General features: G+C 41.9%; 1 long non-coding RNA gene and 1 pseudogene across 4 annotated transcripts in view; one reads left to right on the forward strand and one right to left on the reverse strand.

Moving 5' to 3' along the window:
- LOC310762017 overlaps positions 1-20,950 on the forward strand; it is a 556,856-nt gene that overhangs the window by 100,250 nt on the left and 435,656 nt on the right. The window lies entirely within an intron of this gene.
- On the reverse strand, positions 3,408-9,755 carry LOC310761820 (annotated as a pseudogene). The gene is made up of 5 exons: positions 9,677-9,755; positions 8,964-9,497; positions 6,025-6,598; positions 5,030-5,132; positions 3,408-4,796 (listed from the first exon to the last, which is right to left on the reverse strand). The product of its transcript is annotated as an uncharacterized misc_RNA (transcript).

The following is a 20,950-nucleotide window of genomic DNA, read 5'->3' on the forward strand; positions in this document are numbered from 1 at the left end:
TGTGTTTACTCAGGGTTTAGTCCTCCATCTTTTCTCACTTCCAAATAGCTCAATTAGCACAATTGCTGATTGATTTTCAGGGTTGGGAGCTGAGTTGGGTGGGCAAAATTTGGACTGGGCCCTTTAAGCAGTTTGTGCATATCAGAACCTTTGCATACTCTTCTCCCCCCCAAAAAAACCAAACTTGAAAATATATGATTCTAATTTTAAAATGCACACTACGCAAAACAAATATTAATTCTCTGCAATGTGCAGCTACACTTTCTTGTCTTTTTATGAAGTGTGAAATCTATTATAGTTATAATATGGTTTGGACTGAAGTTTTTCTTAATTATAGGCTTGGTAAATGAACACTTTCAATTTGCAAGCTCACAAATTATGCCATCGTTGGCTTCAATCCAGCAAACCGACTATATACATTCAGATTTACATAGGTGAGTAGTTCCACTTAAAGTGTTGAGGTTACTGGTCAGTATAAAATTAAATTTGTTAATGAGCTTTCAACAGAGACATTGCATTTTAATGAACTGCCTTTCATGGGAAAATAATTAAAACATTATCATTATTGCTTGTTTTCAGAAGAATGAAACTTGCTAGATTGCAAAGTTCATCAACAATTCTGTTTGCTATATTTTTTAACATATAACTTTGTTAGCCGCAGTTTGAGAAGAGCTGGGAGTTGAGTTAGGGCACATGTACCGTAATCTAGGACAGCCCTTAAGTTGACCCAGAAGCTTCAGCTACAGCAAAATGTGAAGACTTGACCGCTCACTGGGGCAGGATATCTTCATAATATTATGCCACTGCTGAAACAGAAGCATAAGAAGCTGGCCCATACTGAGTCAGAGCATTGGTCCATGTATTTCAGTACTGCCAACATATATTGGCAGCGACCATAGGAGCCAACTTCTAGGGGCAGAGGTCCCCTCAGGGCCCTCAAAGGTTGATGGGCATTGTCATTCAAATGGCATGCATGTGCTGTGTCTTGTGATTATGTGGGGTGGGGCATACCTGGGCCCTCCAATATTTTATTCAAATTCGCACCCCTGACTCCAGATATTATTTCAAGGGGTGGTGGTAAGATCCTTGATTTTAGGAGTTTTTCCTTTGCTAATTTATCTATCTATTCAGCTGCTAGTCAGTTCACTGTTAGGCATATCATTTGCTTTCTTGCCCCTAACACTTTCTCAGCTATCTCTTGAGCTTTATTTCTTCCTGCCAGAACTACAACTTCAGACGGGATTTCATAATTGGAAGGGGGTATATAGGAACGTCAAGCTCTTGCAGCCCCTAATCAGATAGAAGTTCAGCTACTTCATTACAGCAACACCTCCCTGATTCTTGCCTCTGTGTTTGAAGGTTAGCCTTGTCCCTATAAGCAAATGGAAACCTACTGATAAATATTTTAAGGCATTAGTAAGTATTGCAGGTTGTGGCCTACTTGATCAGATGTGCTGTTTAGATCTAATTGCAAGCAAAAAGTTTCTCTCTCTGATTCCATCCAGTTGTGGTCTGCCATGCACTTTGATATTTTAGAATGCTGATCAGAGAACACCATATTGCTTTTAGTTCTTAGTCACATCCGTCTGCAAATAGACTTTGCTGTATTTCTGTGGGTTCAGTTAGAATTTTCATAGAATTGTAGAGTTGGAAGGGACCCCTGAGGGTCATCTAGCCCAACCCCCTTCAATGCAGGAATCTCAGCTAAAGCATCCATGACAGATGGCCATTCAACTTCAGCTTAGAAACCTCCAATGAAGGAAAGTCTACCAGCTTCCAAGGGAGACCATTTCACTGTTGAGCAGCTCTTACTGTCAGAAAGTTCTTCCTGGTGTTTCATCAGAATCTGTCAAACCCATTGGTTTGGGTCCTACCCTCCGGAGCAGGAGAAAACAAACTTGCTCCATCTTCTCTTATTGCATGGTTAGAAATCACAATAATCTTTAATACTGGGTTCAGGGTGGGATGGGGGATATTTAAGTGGGAACAGTGAGTGGGAAAGGGAGGTGCAACCACTCCCATGCCAGCCACAGTTATGATGAAAATCCACCCCACTCCTCTTAAGGCAGTGTGGATAGGAGCATTATCCCAAAGGCTAATGGCTGCTTGGGGGATAATGTATATTTAGATCACCGCTGCAGAGGGAATTGCTTCTAGTGCGTCATGGTCTCAATGAAATTTGCCCACCCTACCTAGTATTATTATTTCTTCAAAAAGAGTTATAGTTGTAACCACACAATTAGGGTAAGACCTAGATTGGACCAGTGTGCTAATTCTCTCATCCAGATTAAAAATATAAATAAGTCACACGCACTCTTAAGGCACAGACTACCAATTCTGAAGCTGATCATCTTACGTAAAGTGATAACTCTCTTAATAACTATTTTGATCTCAAGTAGGGTTTGGGGTTTTTTTTGCTGATCTGTTTCCTTGGTTGTGTTTCAGTAGAAAACCCTTAAAGCTGACATGCAACCAATTAGTAAGATAAAACAAAAGAGCAAACATAAAAGTTTAGCAGTGAGCTCCATAAAACCAATAAAATCCAGCAGAGCTACCACATAAAAGGATACATGAGAGAACAGAGTAGAGGCTAACAATATGACATTTGTAAGTTGATCAGGAAGTTAAATGTTGTTCAGGAGTTAAATGTGTTAGGGTACTAGACAAGGCAGGAAAATGTTTTCTGCATGCAGGTAGTTCTGTTCTTTTGCGGTTGCCACTACAAGTGTAATAGGTAAACATGTCAACTTTTCTGCCCCTATCCCCAATTAATACTATGGCTGCCTTTATCATGTAAGTACTTTCAGTCAGCTAGAACACTATCCTTGATATGTGTATGATCTAAATTTAAGCTTAAATAAAAAAAATTAAAAACCCAAATTTCCTTTTAATTAACCACCGAAGAATAAATGTTAACTATGTAGGTAGACGGTGCAGATACAAATATTAACAGCATTAATTAGGATGGCCCCACTGCTTTTGCAAAGTTAAAATGTACAGCTGAGATAAATTTAGTATAAATTAAATAGGACTGAACTAATCAGAGGGCAACATACAGTACTTAACAATAAGAATATGCCCTTTCTAAACCCTGAGTTTAAACCATTTTTAAAAATACAAATCCAAATAAGATACGTTCCCACTCCATCTGTCCTTGAATATTTTCACACAGCTGGGTTGTTTTTGTGTTGTGTTGTTTTTTATTTTATTTTAATTGCACTTTATTATTATTATTTTCAAGATCCGGTTTTGCCAAGGTTCAAAACTGGAGGTGAGCTATGGCAATAGGTTAAGTTTAGTTTCCACAGAGAGGAGCTGTTCAAGGTGAAACCCACCGCTACTCCCAACAGCAGCTGGGTCAAAAGCATGTGGGGTACAGGTGTGTTCTGTACCCTGTAATTCAGTGGTGAATTAAACAGTCAGGACTTTGAAGCTAGACCAAGTCCCAAATTGACATTTGCTACTGAGAGAGAGAGAGAGAGAGAGAGAGAGAGAGAGAGAGAGAGAGAGTGTTACCCCTCTTCCTGCCAGCAGCCTCAAAAACCACAAGTTAAGGCCACCTCAGCCCAAATGAGCAATCTGGGGAGGCCCACAGGAAACCCCCAGCTCCATCCATCTCAGCCCCAGATCAGCAATCACTGAAGCTCTTGAGAGAAGAAAGTATTGCCATGGCATTTGCCAGGCTGCTCATCCCAGCAGGTACAGGTCATCGTCATTGTCGTCATCATCATCAAAGAGTGGGGTGGGGGGAGGCCGACCCTTAAGGCTCACCTCTTCCTCATCTTCGTCTTCTGCCAACAGATTTCCCAATGCAGATGGCTTGAGAGTGGCAACTTTGAAGAAACCACCCTTGTCCTCAAGAAGACTGGAATCCGCTTGCAACACGCGGCTGGACACTGGTCTTGGCTGTGAGGCTCCAGCAAGTCCTGCTGCTTGTCGGCTAGAGCAGCTTCAGAGGTGAGGCCTGCGGTGCACTGACTTGTCCCACTCTCCTCCTTGCCCTCTGGACCCATTGTGGGCCCCTCCATTGCAGGTGCCGTCTCATCCGCCGCTGGATTTGGAGGTGCCAGAATGGCAGTGTCTATTGTGTCCATTTCACCCTGAGTGCTTGGCTTCTCCTTCTCAATACTGGTGGAGAGCCTGAGAAGCGGCCTTGCAGTTTGAGCAGAGGCTGCAGGAGTCTGTTCACCCTGTTCTTCCGAAGAATGAGCCTCAGGAGCTGCAAAAAGCAGTCTGTCTTGGGCTCCTTCGAGAGCGGTGAATGGAGGACTGCTTGAGCTTTCCTTCAGATTAGCCAAAGGAGCGGGGGATGCCACTGGTGCTGGTTTTCGGAGAGAGTTGCTGTGGGGATGCCCATAAAGGGGTGCGGCACTTGGCTGCTTCCTTTCCGCAGGTCCTTCCTCCTTGGTGCTGCTCCTCCTCCTTTGCTCCCCCTGACTCTCCAGCAGCTGCAGAGTTGTTGTCTTATCCAGATTCTCCTTCTGAACGAGGAGATCAGCCAGCTCTTCTTTCACGGCTGCCACCTTCTCATCCAACTGCTTCCCGATCAGCTCCTCCTCCTCCTGGTATCTGCTTTTAATGTCGTCAGACGACTTCTGAAGTTCCACCAGCTGTGCATGCAGTCGGTTGACCAGGGCACTGTGCCCCTCCGACTCAGTCAGGGCTTGATTCACTTGGGAGTGGAGATCCATCTCCTGCTTCTGATGACGGAGCTGCTCCAGCTGGAGCTGGGTGATCTGCAACTTGGCTTCTGAAGAAGAAGAAGAAGAGTTTGGATTTGATATCCCGCCTTTCACTCCCTTTAAGGAGTCTCAAAGCGGCTAACATTCTCCTTTCCCTTCCTCCCCCACAACAAACACTCTGTGAGGTGAGTGGGGCTGGGAGACTTCAAAGAAGTGTGACTGGCCCAAGGTCACCCAGCAGCTGCATGTGGAGGAGCAGAGACGCGAACCCGGTTCCCCAGATTAGGAGACTACCGCTCTTAACCACTATACCACACTGGCTCTGCGATCTCCTGGCTGTTCCTGACCTTATCCAGATTCTCAATTTGAACGTGATGATAAGCCAGCTCTACGTCCAGGCCTGCCACCTTCTCCTCCAACTGCATCCCGATCAGGTTCACCTCCTGGTATCTGCTTTTCAAGTCAGACAACTTCTCAAGTCATAGCTGTCAAGTGTCCCTTATTTGAAGGGACAGTCCCTTATTCCAGCGCCATGTCCCGCTGCTGTCCCTTATTGATGGATGTCCCTTAAATGTCCCTTAAATGATGTCCCTTAAATTTCAAAGGAAGCAGCTCCTCTCCCTCCCTCCCTGCCAGCCAGGGAGGAGGGGGAGGCTCCAACTGTGTTGCTTGGCTGTGTTGCTCACCCAATAAGGAGTCTAAGAACGGCTGGGGGGTGGAGCTTGCATGTCTTGTGTGTGGCTAGTTAATGCAAGCTGAGGGGTTTTTTGAATGCTGGACACCATTTTGTTGCACGTGCTGCTGCAAACTTTGCAGTGCAAAGCCAGGGCAGGGAGCCATCTTAAGTTGAGGCTGCATAGGCCTTGTGGTGCATGTGATTCAGATTCTATTCAGTTGAACCTCTGGTTACAAAGTTGGTTGGACAGTGTTCTCGAAGCTACCAGCATGAGTTTGGCCAGACTGCAGGAGGACAGGAAGACTGGAGTGCCTGGAACAGGTGAGGCTGCAGGTCCCTTATTTTGGCTGCTGGTCCCTTATTTTCAAGGCTGCTGGTCCCTTATTTTCAAATCTGTAAGTTGACAGCTATGTCTCAAGTTCTGCCAGCTGTGCATGTAGTAGGTTGACCAGGGCGCTGTGCCCCTCCAACTCTGTCAGGGCTTCATTCAGTTGGGAGTGGAAATCCATCCCCTGCTTCTGAAGACAGATCAACCTCCGCTGGATCTGGGAGATCCGCACCATGGTTTCCGCTAGCTCCTTGCTGACCCTGACCTTCTCCTGTTCAGCATGTAGGACCCTTGCCTGGGTGTGCTCCATGGTGCTCTGCAGTTAGCTGTTGCTCTGCTCAAATAACAGGATGCTCTGCTCCACGTAGCCTGGCTTTGGAGCGGGAGTAGGAGGAGTCAGCCATGCTGTAGCGGGGCTTTCTGATTGTGGCGCTGGTGAAGGGAGTCCCTGGGGCCCAGGCTCTGTCTGGTGGAGCCAGCGTCCTTTGCAAACCACACCCGTTTGACTTCCAACTCAAAGGCCAGGGTTGAGTCCGGAGGAATGCGTTCAGCTTCTCCCAAAGGCCAGTAAGCCAATGCTGGTGGGATGAGGAGGAACCGCCTGCCTCCTCTCTTCATGTCAATCATAGCATCTTCCCAGTCCTTGATGACTTTGCCAGAGCCTAGCTTCAGACGCAACTTTTCTTTATTTACATTTGAATCGAAAACCTGCTCAAGACTACCATTCTGGAACAGCCAGCCTGTAAAAGTGATATCCAGGACATCTCCAGTCGCCACACCTTGGCCGTCTCCGAGAACAAGATCCTGGTAAAACACTGAGTCAGGAGAAGCGCTGCTGTTATGCTTGGCAATACACAGCTGCTTGCTGAAGTCCACAGCCACCATTTCTGATTCAAACATGATGGATCATTTCTTTTTTTTTTTTAACTGTTAAATGTATTTTAAATGGCAATAATAAATAATACAACAATCTGTGATTATGTTTCTCAAAGATAAAAGAGCATGTATTAGTGCACAAATAATTTTGAACAATCTTGTGAACTGTGATGTTAAAATTTAAGTCTTTTAAAAGTTTCAGTTCCAAGCACATCAAAAATCTCTTTGAGTGTTTTATTTTCCTTTGCAAATGTGGTCAACAATTCCTTCAAGTTCATGTGCTGATGTTCAGCCGTGTTCCATTAATATAGTTGCCAAGCCAATCAGCCTTTTTTGCAACATTGTTGAGCGTGTGTAAGTTTTTATAGCTTTGAGCATTGAGAAATCGCATTTACCACTTTCCTTTTTTTTTAAATAAATGTTTATTAAAATTTTCCATCTTAACAACAACAAAAAATCAAAACAACAACAACAAAATAAAATAAAAAAACACATAAAGTTTACAATCCTCATTTTCAATGACATATTTCCCTGACTTCCCCACACCTCCCCTTCTTATATTCCAATTCAAATTGTTAGTTCAACAAGTTCTTATCCCCAATTTTTAACCTTTTTATATTTAGTTCATTTTAAAGAAAAAACCAATTTTAACTTATAAACATCCATATTTGTACATCAGTGCTCATTCTTAAAACCTTTTTCTAAAGTCGACCCAAATTCCCTTCCATGAATTCCCCTATTTTCTTACTAATAACAAAACAAAATTAAAAAAAATAATTATACACCCTTTGGATTCCCAAACCCCACCACCCCCTTTCCCGGTTTCGATCCCCAACAGATGTCCATCAGTCTTAATCTACTATGAGCCTGGAGACCTCATGTCCGAGGCTCTTAATTCTCTCTCAATTCCTCTCTGCCGGTTTTTTTTAATAGTCTTTAGTATTAAACACCAGATCTCGGAGAAGCTCTGTCCCCATAAGGTCCATGTTTCTTCCAGCCAGACCTCCATACTTAAAAGTGGAGCCCAAATCTTGATTCTTACTCCTTTTAAGTCCAATTGTCCCAAAAGCTCCAACTTCCACCTTAATCAAATTTGTAATCCATAGGTCTTCAGATCTCCACATAAGGAGATCTCTCCATTCTTCAATCTCCAATTCAAACCAGATTTTCATCATCCAGTACTTATTTTCCTTTATAACCATCATGTCAGGCCTCTGGCTCGATTTCTTATTTTCCTTTGTAACCACCATGTCAGGCCTCTGGCTCTCCTTTGTCATCTGCAAAATTACAGCTCCTCCTTCCTTTTCTTCAGAAACAACATATGTCTCCTTCTCCACACTCTCAAAACTCTCAAGTTTCTCTTTTTGTCCAGCTGCATGGGCTTCCTGAGTCCAATCCTTATCAAATTCAATGATATTATTTACTGTTAAGTTCAGAGTTGCAACATTTGTAGCCAAAACATCCATTTGGCCTTGTAGCTTTCCCAAGAGAACAAAAGCTCTGTCCAATCCAGCTTGAATTTTCCCTCCTCCAGCCATTCTTGTAATGTCCCAAATCCCCCTCTAGAGGGATTTTGGTAACTTAGTATTCTTTCCAGTTCAAATCCAAAAATCAAGTTATTTTGTATCAATTCTTCCTTGTTTTCAACAAAATATAACCAAATTGCAACAAATATATCCAGCAGAGACAGCAGAAACCAAGTTCTCTTTTTCCTTCTTGACAGCTACTTTTGACAGCTGTCAAACTCTTCTATATCTCCTCAACAGGCTCTCTCACGGATCACTCCCGGGTCCGGGGGGTGGCACTTCAGCTCTCAAAATTAGCTCTTATCCTCCAATAAAGATATTTATGCTTATACTGCCAAATCGTGAAATTAATATCTTTTACCCAATGAAGAAAAAGAAATTTTCTTGACCTTAGTTAACTAGTCCTTGCTTTAAATTATTTACAAGACGGGGAGGCGGACTTCCTGTTTGCACCTTCCCCGATCGTGCCAAATTCAACAAAAAAAATTCCTTTACAAGTCCAATTTCCGTACTACTCACGGGTTGTTACTTTTAAAATCCAATTGTTCACAAGAAGAAGTCAGCGCTCTCCGACCATGGCATGCGGCTTCACTCCTCAGGAGGAGCAGTCGACTCTCAGCACCGCGCCGCTCACCCCGTCCCCCGTTCCGAAGCCTTTAAAAAGGCTCCTTCGCAGGTCGGGGGGGCGCAAATGGTGCCCGCCGAGTCACCAGGTTCACAGGCTTCAGCGCCTGTGATTTCTGAGGGTCCCCGCGTCGCCGCAGCGGCCAGACCCAGCTCCTGCGAAGTCGATTCCCTCCGGAGCTCGGAGGGAATCCGCCATTAGCCGATCGCGTTAACCCGGAAGTCCAAACATGATGGATCATTTCTGCCACTGATCATCATAAAATGTGCAGTAGTTGTTGGGCTGCACCGTGAATACAAACCATGCATCAATCCTAGCGGTCGCAGCTGGCTGATATAAAGAAGCAGCCTGTACTTTTTGCTTGCATTGCTGCCCACTACAGCTGCCCTATACTTGCCATGTTTCACATATCTCCCATTTGTTAATAAATATGCATGAACAACTGTAGTGAAGAAGACTGACTGCACTGCTGCAGTGGGTGCAGGAGCAGCAGCGGGCGCAGGAGCAGCTGTAGCTGCAGGAGGATGCTTCTGGGTACACAGACCTGCAGCGGTAGCTGGTTGACTAATTTTGGCCCGCTTGGATGGCCTGTATTGGATGAGCACATTTCCAGATTCTGTAGTTGTCTGATCCTGTCCAAAGAGAGAGGCCAGCCTGGTCCCTCCCGTCGAAAGCTGGAAGGCCTTGTCTTCTTTATCCATGTCCCCCAACATCCTGACGGCCCCTCGCTCCCCATGCCCCTCGACTAAGCCCCACACAGCTGGGTTGTTGACAGCATCAGATGCTGAAAAACAAAGTCAAGTCCAAGAGAATTAGTGGACTTCATGTTCCCAAACACACTTGCCTCAACCTGTGCAGCAATACTGTATTCTCGTGCACATATTCATTCTCTCTCTCTCTCTCCCTGTTTGGCAAAAGACACAAAGACATCACATACTGTATAGATAGAATCTTTTTGGTTACATTCTTCAAATGATGTTATCATCTGAGAAAACAAGTTTTCAGGTTCAAAAAGGAAGGATAGGTTTGGTATTTCTGTCATATTGGGCTGGTTTGCATGTAAGCAAGCAAACATGCAAGTTCCTGGAATGAAGCTAGCGACCACTGTACTCCTCCTCCAGTCCTCCTCCTGCTATGCTACCTGGCTTAGCATTATGTTTAAACTTGGACTTGTGGTTGCTCTCCCCCAGACAGATCATGAGTGGCATACCAAGAACCAGCCTTGGTTACAGCTAGTGCTTTGTCTGGAGAAAGACAAACTGCAAGCCCATGTTCAGACATAATGCTAAGCCAAATGATGTCTTGGCCCCAAGTAGCGCAGCAGTGGCAAGATCAGGTGAGGAGTTCATTGGCTGCAGTCTTCACTTGAGGAACCTGTGCAGTTGTCTGTTCACACTGTACAAACTGAATGATTGAGTCACACCTCCAAAGATGGTTCTAACTTTGGAACTTCTACTACCGATAATGTAAATCGAGAATGAGGAACCTGTAGTCCTTGGATGTTGTTGGACTCCAACTTCTATCTGTCCCAGCCAGCCTGGCCAATGTTCCGGGATGATGGGAATTGTAGTCCAGCAACAATTCTGCTGTAGGCTTTAATTCTTCATTTGACATTCAGGACAAAATGGCTCCTGCTACAAGCTCCCTTCTTCCAAAGCAGACTCCTGTTTTAAAAGAAGTAGTACTCACCTTATTCGTTCTACATGACTGCTCTTGAAAATAAGGGCATCAAATGTTACAATTTCAAACTCCTCTGTCGTCTAAGACAGTCTTAAGGCAAAAGACAGGATTGTCTTTAGTGGTCTCCATTAGAATCCAGGGTATTTGATTTGCGGTAGCTGTCTGTAGGTGACCATAATATTTGGAGGTTTGTTTTTTTTTAAAAAAAAATCAAATCCTGTGGAATGGAGGACCCACAGACTCTTTCCATTGTGATTTCCTTCTATTTTGAAGACATCTGTAATGAAAAAGGGTCAACAGAATTTAGTAATAGTGTACCTATTATGGTACTTCACTAAAAAAAGAAGACGAACAATGAACTAAATAGGAGACTGGTGAGCTTATTACACAGCAATGACTGTATCTGTTTAGATGAGCATATGCACGGTGTGGCAATTTTCCTCCTTTTCAGCTGTAACAGGTTTCTTTCTACCTGCAGAACATGTTCTTTTATTCTCCACTTCATTCAGGCAATAGTCAACCCAACTTGTCCTTGGTATTGTGCGATAACCCACTGAGGTAATGGCCTGAAATAATGACGAATGGGATTTGGTGAAATACTGTTCATATTAATACAACTATACAGGCCCAGACAAAGGCTCTGAAACAGGTGCAGTATTCTGTTCATCCCCTGATTTCTCTCAATATAGTCCCTGCAGAGGCACAATAACAAGAGGAAAAAATAATAAAGAAGCCGTTTAAAGATCTGCAGCAGTGCTTGGTATGAATGTTTCTTTAAATGAGCCTGACCATGAGAACATAATGCATCCACGCAGCACTATGTTTCACACACACAAACATGAAAACAGTTCATCAAGACAGCGTTTCAAATCTGTTAGAAACATTCCTTCCTCTTGCTCCAATAGCTCAAGTGAAAAATGGCAGCAGAAATCAAGGATTTACAGGGCACTGAGAATGGTCTTGCGTTCATTACTGGAAAGGGCCCTTTCTGAATTAAAATGAGTTGTCTTTCATTGCACAGTGTGAGAAAGTTTACTTTGCTGCTTCCTGCAGTGTTTTCAGTTTCCAAACTAGTGGCACATTGTACTCTACATATCCACGCATTGATTTTTTAATTATTATTTTAAAATCTATATCTCATCTTTCCTCCAAGGAGTTGAAGGTGGTGTGCTTTAACTCCTGATTTTATTCTCACAAAGACTCTGTGAGGTAGGTTAGATTGAGAGTGAGTGACTGATCCCAGGTCATTCAGTGAGCTTCATGGCTGAGTGGAATTTGAACTATGGCCCCCCAGGTCTAAGTTAAACACTCTAACCACTGCACCACACTCAGGTGTTACATAAACACTCAAATTTGATTCACACTGCAAACTTCCCTTGCCTAATATGAAATACCATCATAATCAGTTTAAGGATATGCCAATTTCCTGCAAGGTTGTGGCCAAAACTTATAGCATAAAGGAAAACTATAGTACTGTAGAAAAACAATATATGACAAAAATATAACACCTTGTAAGGTGATTTGCTATGGCCACTGTAAATGCCATAATTTGTTCAATTAGATGTTGTATTTATTGATTTTATATTGATGAGTTTGTTGATCTTTTAACTATCTGTTTTTTGTTTTGATTGTTTTGTGTTTTACTCTGTATTCTACTGTTAGCCACCCTGCACACCATTTTGTGTAAAAGGTGGTCTGCAAATATAATAACGAAATAATGGCATTGCTACTGTGCTTCTCTCTTCACAATAGCACAAAGGCCCTACTTCCCATGTGTTCTTCCTTCTGAACTTCCTTTCCTTATTGGGTGTCTCTTCTATCACCTCTCCACCTCCTTTGCTGCGGTCATTTTGCCTGGTCCCTCCCTTGCGTAATCTTGCCCATAAATTGCCATTCGCTAACTGGAAATTCTATATCCATGTTAAACTCAATGGAATTTCGGAGCGTTCTTTATATCTGCCTCCAGCAACTGATCATGCTGATCAGCTGCAGCACAACCTCATGACTTGTAAGTCATGGGTAGAGAGAGCTAGTAAAGCATGCCACTGCTCCACAAGAGCTCCAGTCTTGCCTTCCTCACTTTATCATCTGAACATGCTGCTTTTAGTGGAAGCGGTTGACCTGCTGTAAAGCTGATTGCACTCTGAATGTTAAATGCAGAGGAGATCACTTCCTTTTAAGCTCAGTTTAGCATTTCGTAAGTGATAAAATGTATTCAAATTACAAGAAAATCATAAAATGCGTGCATTGCCAAGAGAGAAGAGAACTGGTGTAGGGCTCAAGGATAGCTGATGAGTCACTTTCTGTTTTTCTGCAGGGCTATACGAATTGCTGCCAAATGCCAAGTTTTGCCAAGTGTGAAATTACTCTTTCTTCTTGGCAATGTTTTGTTTCATTGGAGGGTGTAAGGGGGGTGGGGAAACAATCAAAGAAGTTCAGATTCAGAACAGTTTAGGCAGCTCATCAGAATATTGTTGCTTTGTCATCACAAGCAATACCAACTTCGGGCATTGGGTGGAAAGACTAAGTTTGCATCCTCAGTTACTCTCAAAGAAGCACATGTTTTATTTCTTTATTTAAAACAGGGATTGGAAACCTGCGAGCCCTCCCAGGTTTGCTTGACTCCAACTCCCATTAACCCCAGCTGATCTGATTATTGCCAGTAAACCATGGTTGAAGCCCTGGTTTGTTTTAACTATGACTTAGTGTTGTGTGTAAATCCTGCTATGATTCCTTAACCATGGTTTATTTGCACACCCCACTTGAGTTGCTCATCAAGCTACAAAGGCAGGAGGCAGCAGTCACTGGAAAACAATCAAAATTTTGAAGAAACAGGCCATGGTTTGTTTGTTTGGTCAAACAATTTGTGGTTCCCGCATGGTTTGTTAAACAAACCATAGTTTAGCATTATGTTTAAACCAGGACACAGGATTTGATGAGGCAGAGCAGGAAAGTGCGAACTGGGCCAGAATGCAAAGTTTCACAAGCAAGCCCTTAATGGTGAAAAAAGTAGTATACATCTCCACTACTAGCACTGTGTTTACATCTATTAAGAGTAATTAGGTTAATAAAGTCCAATCAATAGCATCTGTAAATTCTCGTTATGTATGAGAGCTCATCATATTCTAGGTCACATAATGCTGACAGGAGCTGACTGCTGGATGCTACAGTAATATATCATACTGTACTGTAATCATGTAGCTGGAAAATTAAACCCTGTGCTGTTTTTAGGGAAATTTAATTAGGTTTCCTGTAAAATGCTTACTGCCAATGTTTCGGGGAAATATTTAGACAGTCTTCTTGCCTTTGAAATCTTTTGAGTTTTTTATTGAGGTTGTCCATTGTGTGGAAGAGTTGTTGGCAGAATGTAAAAGCTGCAGTCTTCCTGCGGAGAGCAAAGCTTATATTCCATCTTGAAAAGGTTGTTTTTGAGTAGTGCTTAGTTCTTTTTACCATTGTGTTCAGTTTAAATAATTAAAAATCCTAATTGTCAGGCAAGAAGATACCAATAGAGATAACCAGCACAACAGCAAAGTACTAACAAATAAACCATCTCATCAGAGACTTAATAAAGTATTTTAAGTATTCTCCAATGCAAAAGCATACCTAGAAAACATGAAGTGAAGTCGCGGATCATCAAGGATGTATGACTGGAATATATTTATACAAAATGTACATATATCAAACATGTTCTCTTGTCTTCATCATTTTATGCACAGCATAAATTTTATGTACTCAAATAAAATCCATGTGAGATATGTGGACCTTCAGTTTTAAGCACATAGCTCATATCTCTGTGAATGCAATTTAGAGAAGAGTAAAATGGGGGAATAGTATGTAGATCACTATTACAAACAAGGATTTAAACACCTGCTAGTATTAATATCAGGAATGTGAACCTGATATTTATTACTGTTATTTGTTTCTGAAAAAGAGAACGAAAGCTTTTGCAAGTAGCAAAAAATGTCTTCTATGACATTTTTATCTACTACAAGTTTGGCATAGCAATAGGTGGTACAAACAACTGCACCCCACTCTAAACTCTGTTCTCTTCCTCTCATTTTATCCTGACAACAACCCTGTGAGGTAGGTTAGGCTGAGACAGTAGTTGACTCAAAGTCATGGCTGAGTTGGGATTTGAATCCTGGTCTCCCAAGTCCTAGTCCAATGTTTTAACCACTAGTCCACACTGGCTCCAAGTTCGCGGACACATTAACACGACTACAAATGATATTAATATCTATGTGTCCAAAGAAGGGATGGTGGAGAAATTTGGTTCACACTGTATCTGCATTTCCTGAACCAATATGCGAATCAAAACACAGCTACCCTTCAACATTCACACTTCACTTGCATACACCTGCCCAGCCTGACACAAGAGGAGATGTGGATTCCTTCATGTGGCTATTCACTTTTGTGAAGTTTTTATATTTGTTGTTTGCTATGAAAAATACAACAAAATACAGCAGGGAAATATTGTTGGATATTCTTTCACCAAATAAGTACTGCTGCATTAACATCTCTCTGATTTCAAACTGGTGTGTGCTATATTCTCATGACATTCTCATATTTAATTTGTTTATCCTGGTTATTGCTATCTTTATTCACCGGGTAATAGGATAATGTACTTGAAGTCTGAATATGAATTCAAACTTATGGAATGTGTTGGAGTGTCCAGGATCTTTATTGCTATCCATTATTATTCAACATCTCTTTAAAAATCCCCACAGTTATTGCAATGTCATCAAAACCCACAAGGTAAGAATTAGGCAACCAAGAAAGAATATAAATGCTGCATGCTGAACCATGAAAAAGATGCTCAGTACTGCCAGCTGTGTGATGAGCCTGTATTGATCTTATTGAAAGTATGTCTATTAACCAGTAGGTGTCAGACATCATGCTGTTAAGTCATTGAGGGGAGCCCAGTAGTATGTAAGAATCAATGCATTCTTCACCTCCATCCCAATACTAATATATTAGGCAGCAAAATCCCATTTTGACTCTACTCTCTTAGATTGTCTTTACATCACAGGAGTACCATCCACCATGTGTCTCACGTGAACTTTATTTCATCCTTGCTCTCTATTCTTGTTTCTGCTTGAACCAGAGTCCTTTCTTTGGCTTAAGTGCAGCCATCAGAGGTTTGATACCGACATTTACTGACCAATCCTATCTTTTGAAGATGGTGTAATTTATGCTGGCATAATTTTATGCTGGTTTATTTTACACTATTCCATTCCGAAGGAACTCCTCTGAATTTAACCTACACCACTCCTTTTACCAGCCAAGTTCTGTTGGGTTGCTAGTCATGTCACTCAGCTGAAAAGGGTTTCAAATAGGTATAAAAGTCATCTTGCCCTCTCATGTTCTTTTCTTGGGACTTACACAGGAACAAATTCTTCTGGTTTGAGTTCTGCCATCTGAGATGAGGTGGGAGTTATTTTGAAGATGCAAATCGTAAACTTGGAAGATTTGTTGGCCTTGTGCAGTCTTTGTCATCTTCAAAAAGTGAATTTGCAACCAGTGGCAGCAAATTAGGACTTGGTGATTTTTGTCTTATGTGTTAAAAATACAATGTTTTTGTTGTTTTTGCCTAAGGAATAATAAATAATAAATGCTTGTTAGCTCCAGCTATGAAAAACCTTGAATTATTTAACTCTTTTTTATATGTAATTAAATCCCCCAGTGTTGCTTTGTATCCAACTAAAATGTCGTTTTTATGTAAGAAAGGTTAATGCTTATGTAATTTCCTGCTTGTTCTATGGAGAGCTCTGTTCTGTTCACATTTTAAGGTGTGTGATATTTTAACCACTTAACTCTGTCCTGTATAGCTTTTATGTGCAAAACTGCACAAAGTAAATGTCTTTTTGGGGATAAATTAGGAAAGGAGGAGGAAGCCTTAGAATGTTATGCTTGTTACTGAAAAAATAGTTTTGGTTCAAACCACCGAAAGTTGCCAGTATGCTACAATGAAATTAATGAGGCTTAAATGAATGGCAACTTACAGCACAACCCTACGCATGGCTACTCATAAGAAAGTGCCATTGACGACAGTGGGGCTTACTGTTGTGTATGTATGGCCTATTGCATTGCTTTAGTTGGTCTTTGGCATGACTGACTGAAGACTGTGACCTCTGTCCAGGGACTAATAACAAGAAATTGACCAGAAAAGGGGTGGAGGAGTACGTTATTATATATTATGAGAAGTAAGTTGTCCCATGTTATTTTTCAATTTTTTTATCTGTGATAAACATAGTCAACACATTGTGCCTTGACTTACCATGCACACTTCTATTACCAATTTATCATTTACGTAGCCTTTTCCAATATCCTTTGTTTAATGTGATATCCAAAGCAGAAAAAGTATGAACCACAAAGTATTGAACCAAGTAGTGCTAATTTTTTCAGAACATATGATGCTTAACAGAGCACAAATAACTCAAATCCTGTGTAGCACTGAGCTGCTTAAATCCACATCCTTGCCCATCAGCTCTTTGTCTCATATTGCTGAGATGTATTCCTCTTGTTCTACACTTCAGGCAACAAATCTTCTTTGGTAATCCTGCTTCTTAGATCATGGTACCTGATCTGTATTATAGACAGTCACAATCCTCTGATTTTCCATGCCCTTACTGAAATGTATGGTACCACTTTTCACGTGGATAGTCTGGGCACCTGCAATCAACAGGTTTTGGTTAGTTTAACTGCTATATTTTTCTCTGGAGCACAGGCAACATTTTAAAAAATAAATATATTATGCAGTGCGTTTATATTCATCCCACTATAAAACTCAAGGCAGCGTGGGTGGGATCCCACACATAGCCAATTCTGCTATGAGAGAAATAATAAAATGCGTCTCTATCCACTTTCTCCATACAATGCATAATTTGACACACTTCTGTAATGTCACCTGTTACTTGTGTTTTCTCTGACCAAAAAGCCCCAGTGTTGTAACCTTTCCTCATGGGGCCATTGATTTGTATAATGGCATTATGATATTAGCAGTCTATATCTTAGCTGCTACTATTTGCTCTTGTCCCATGTTCAGATGCAGGCAAAGAAAATGAAATCAAATGGAAAGGATAACTACTAGATTTGTCCTGCCCATATCAGGAAATACAGTGGTACCTCGGGTTACATACGCTTCAGGCTACATACGCTTCAGGTTACAGACTCCGCTAACCCAGAAATAGTGCTTCAGGTTAAGAACTTTGCTTCAGGATGAGAACAGAAATCGTGCTGTGGCGGCGCAGCAGCAGCAGGAGGCCCCATCAGCTAAAGTGGTGCTTCAGGTTAAGAACAGTTTCAGGTTAAGAACGGACCTCCGGAACAAATTAAGTACTTAACCCGAGGTACCACTGTATACGGATTTTGTGGATGAGAAGGAAGGAATCTAGGAAAGAAAGAACTGGGAGTGATGCTTTTTATTATTATCTCTGCCTTCCACCTCTCTGAAAATGTCCACAAAGATGGGAAGGGCACCCATTTGGGAATGAAAATGAAATCTGAATCTTAAGTAAAGCTAGCTACATTCTCCAGGCGCTATGGCTCCAAACACTAATGGCATCCCAAACTGAATTGCAACTTAACAGCATGTCACATTCCAACTTTGCAACCTGAAAATAGTTTAAAGCCTGTCTTCCATCTCTCACACACAAACCTGAATATTTATGGTAACTGAACTATAAATGGTGTTTTATAGGCAGTGAAATGACAAGGTCACTTTTAATTAAGCAGAGATCAACCTCACTCTGTGTTGCACACTCTGATTAGGTTCTTTCAAATTAACATAAGTTTTTGGAGACTTGACTGAAGTCAGTAGTGTTAAACACCAGCTGTGCTGGCAGATAAGCGTGGGATATAAGAAGGAGATAGTATTCACATTGAAATTAGCACTTGGCACAATATAATTCTCTGATTGCAAACTATGTGAAGTTGCCTGTGCTAATTGGTTGATTTTATTTGAAGCAGATGTTGTGAGCTTTCCCACTAATGATCTGGAGAGAAATTCTTTTGAAAGACATGCCATGTTAGGTTCTCTGCAGTATAATAAGCTAATTACAACTTTAAGTACTTGCAGTAATTAGCACAATGTGTATAAAGTGTTCCTGATCTTTTCACCCAACTGCATTATTGTTAGGGCATCTTGAAAAAACAACAACAACAAAAAGCTTGCAGGATTTCATTTCCTCAGGATAGCCTCTTGCTTTCTGGCCTAAAAAGATTACAAAATGGACTTTTATCCTTCTTTTAAAGTGCACATTGGAAAGAGCTTAACCTTGCTAAAACATTCACCCCAAATCAACAGAATTAATTTTGTTTCCTTCCTGCCATACTCTTTTGAGTATAGTTTGTAATATTTTAAAAACAAAATTTCCTCTAATTAACACATGCTGGTGGCACATCAGCTTTGCCTAATTGATTTAGGCTGCAAACCTATGCTCGCATGCATGGGAACAAGTTTCATTGAATTCAGTGGAAGCACTTCTAAGTAAACATGCATAAGACTGAGTTTATTGTTAACCTTTTCTAAACCAATCAAGTCCAAGTTCATTTATTGTTTCTTCTCAAAAAGTTCTTCCTAAGTATTTTCTAGCAAATGATTGCAGTTGTAATGCTGCCCTTCATGCTTAGTTAAGAAGCAAGTCTAGAAATACATAATATGAATAGTTTGATGCACTATCTACTTTTATAATTATGGTTTTGGATAACCAAGATTTAAAGACCTCAGGGGAAGATTCCATTAAGCACTATACAGTGGTACCTTGGGTTAAGTACTTAATTCATTCCGGAGGTCCGTACTTAACCTGAAATTGTTCTTAACCTGAAGCACTACTTTAGCTAATGGGGCCTCCCGCTGTCGCCAGAGCACGATTTCTATTCTCATCCTGAAGCAAAGTTCTTAACCTGAAGCACTATTTCTGGGTTAACGGAGTCTGTAACCTGAAGCATATGTAACCCGAGGTATCACTGTACTGCAAACACACGATAGGCCCACTAATGAATCACTAGCGTCTATCTCCGGAGACAATGGAGGAGTGTGCCTTGGGGGGTGAGGTCAAACTGTTGGAAGGTTGCAGTGCCCTGCTGTGGCTGCAGAGACCAATGTGGGAGAGATGTGTAGTTGCAGCTGGGGCAGATGAAAGCGCCCAGTTATGCTGCTGCAGATGCACCATGGCATTTCTTCTCTTTGAGCTCCTTCCAGGGGTAATTTCTCCTCTGGTCACTGCTATGGATACAATACTATGGATAGAGGCATGGCTGTCATTCGCAAGGGATTCCCACATAGTAGGGTTGATGTTGCCATCCTTCATGTCACGTTTGCAGACAACTGGCCTGGTGCTAGAAGCCATGTGCTCGCTTCGGCAGCACATATACTATACTAGAAGCCAGCTCCCTGTAGAGCACATCCTTGGGGATCTTGCCATTCTGTGGACATGTCCAAGCCAGGGTAGACATTGCTGAGACAGGAACATGTTTCAAATGTGGGCTTGGGAGAGCGCATCTTTGTTTGGAATTCTGCCTTTTGCATCACTGTGGCAATACTTTCTACATGGGGCTGTCTGTAAAAAGTGTTTGGGAACTGGTACTGATTTAGAAAGTGGTAGTAAGTTTGCTAATGGGCACTGCCTCCCCCCCACCCGAAACAACATATAGTACCAGTTCTAAAGAGCTACAATAGTTACCGCTTAGAAATCTAGCTGCATTCAAAGTGCTGGTTTCAGTCTTTAAAACTCCAAATAGTCTGGCTTCTGACTACCCCAAAGAGGTGCTTCCCATTTTTCCTCTATGTGTGCCTGAGCCTTGAGGTCATTAAGGGAGGCTTCACATTGGCAACATGACCTCCCACTACACATAAAGTGATATGTGATTACACACACACACACACCAGTGGCGTAGCGTGGGGGGTGCAGGGGGGGCCGGCCGCACCGGGCGCAACATCTGGGGTTAGGGCAAATCCATGGGTTAGGGGGCGCAAATCCACGGGTTAGGGGGCGCAAATTACTTGCCTTGCCCCGGGTGCTGACAACCCACGCTACGCCACTGACACACACACACACACACACACACACACACAGAGCAAGAGAGCTATGTAGATAGTGAATAATTGAATCCCAAAATGTATGTGGGAATAACAAGCATCCTTGTAATACAGACTGTGGGATAATTGATATACCCTTGCCAATTGCAACCACACCCAATCAGTCTGGAGTTCATTTGCCATAAACTCCTTTCTTTCTACTGAACATATCAATGCACATCGCTTTGCATAGTACACATAGCAGCATAAATTTGTGCCAGTCATGCTAGTCATTTTTCATGAACTGCAATATGTTTGCTGACCACAGCAAACAGGTACAATACAAATGGAGTGCCCTCCATAACTCATGTTAGTGGGTGAGAGTGTCGATAGGTTTTATCATGGAAATGAAAATCACTCAAAGTAAAACCATTCAACTATGAATGCCTAGTAACAGATGCGGCAGAAGAATGCACAAGAAGGCCAACCGTGGAAGATTATTATTATCTAATTAATCTATTTATAGGGTGTTTAAT

This window comes from Podarcis filfolensis, assembly GCF_964270895.1.
Source record: "Podarcis filfolensis genome assembly, chromosome: 4".
Taxonomy (NCBI): domain Eukaryota; kingdom Metazoa; phylum Chordata; class Lepidosauria; order Squamata; family Lacertidae; genus Podarcis; species Podarcis filfolensis.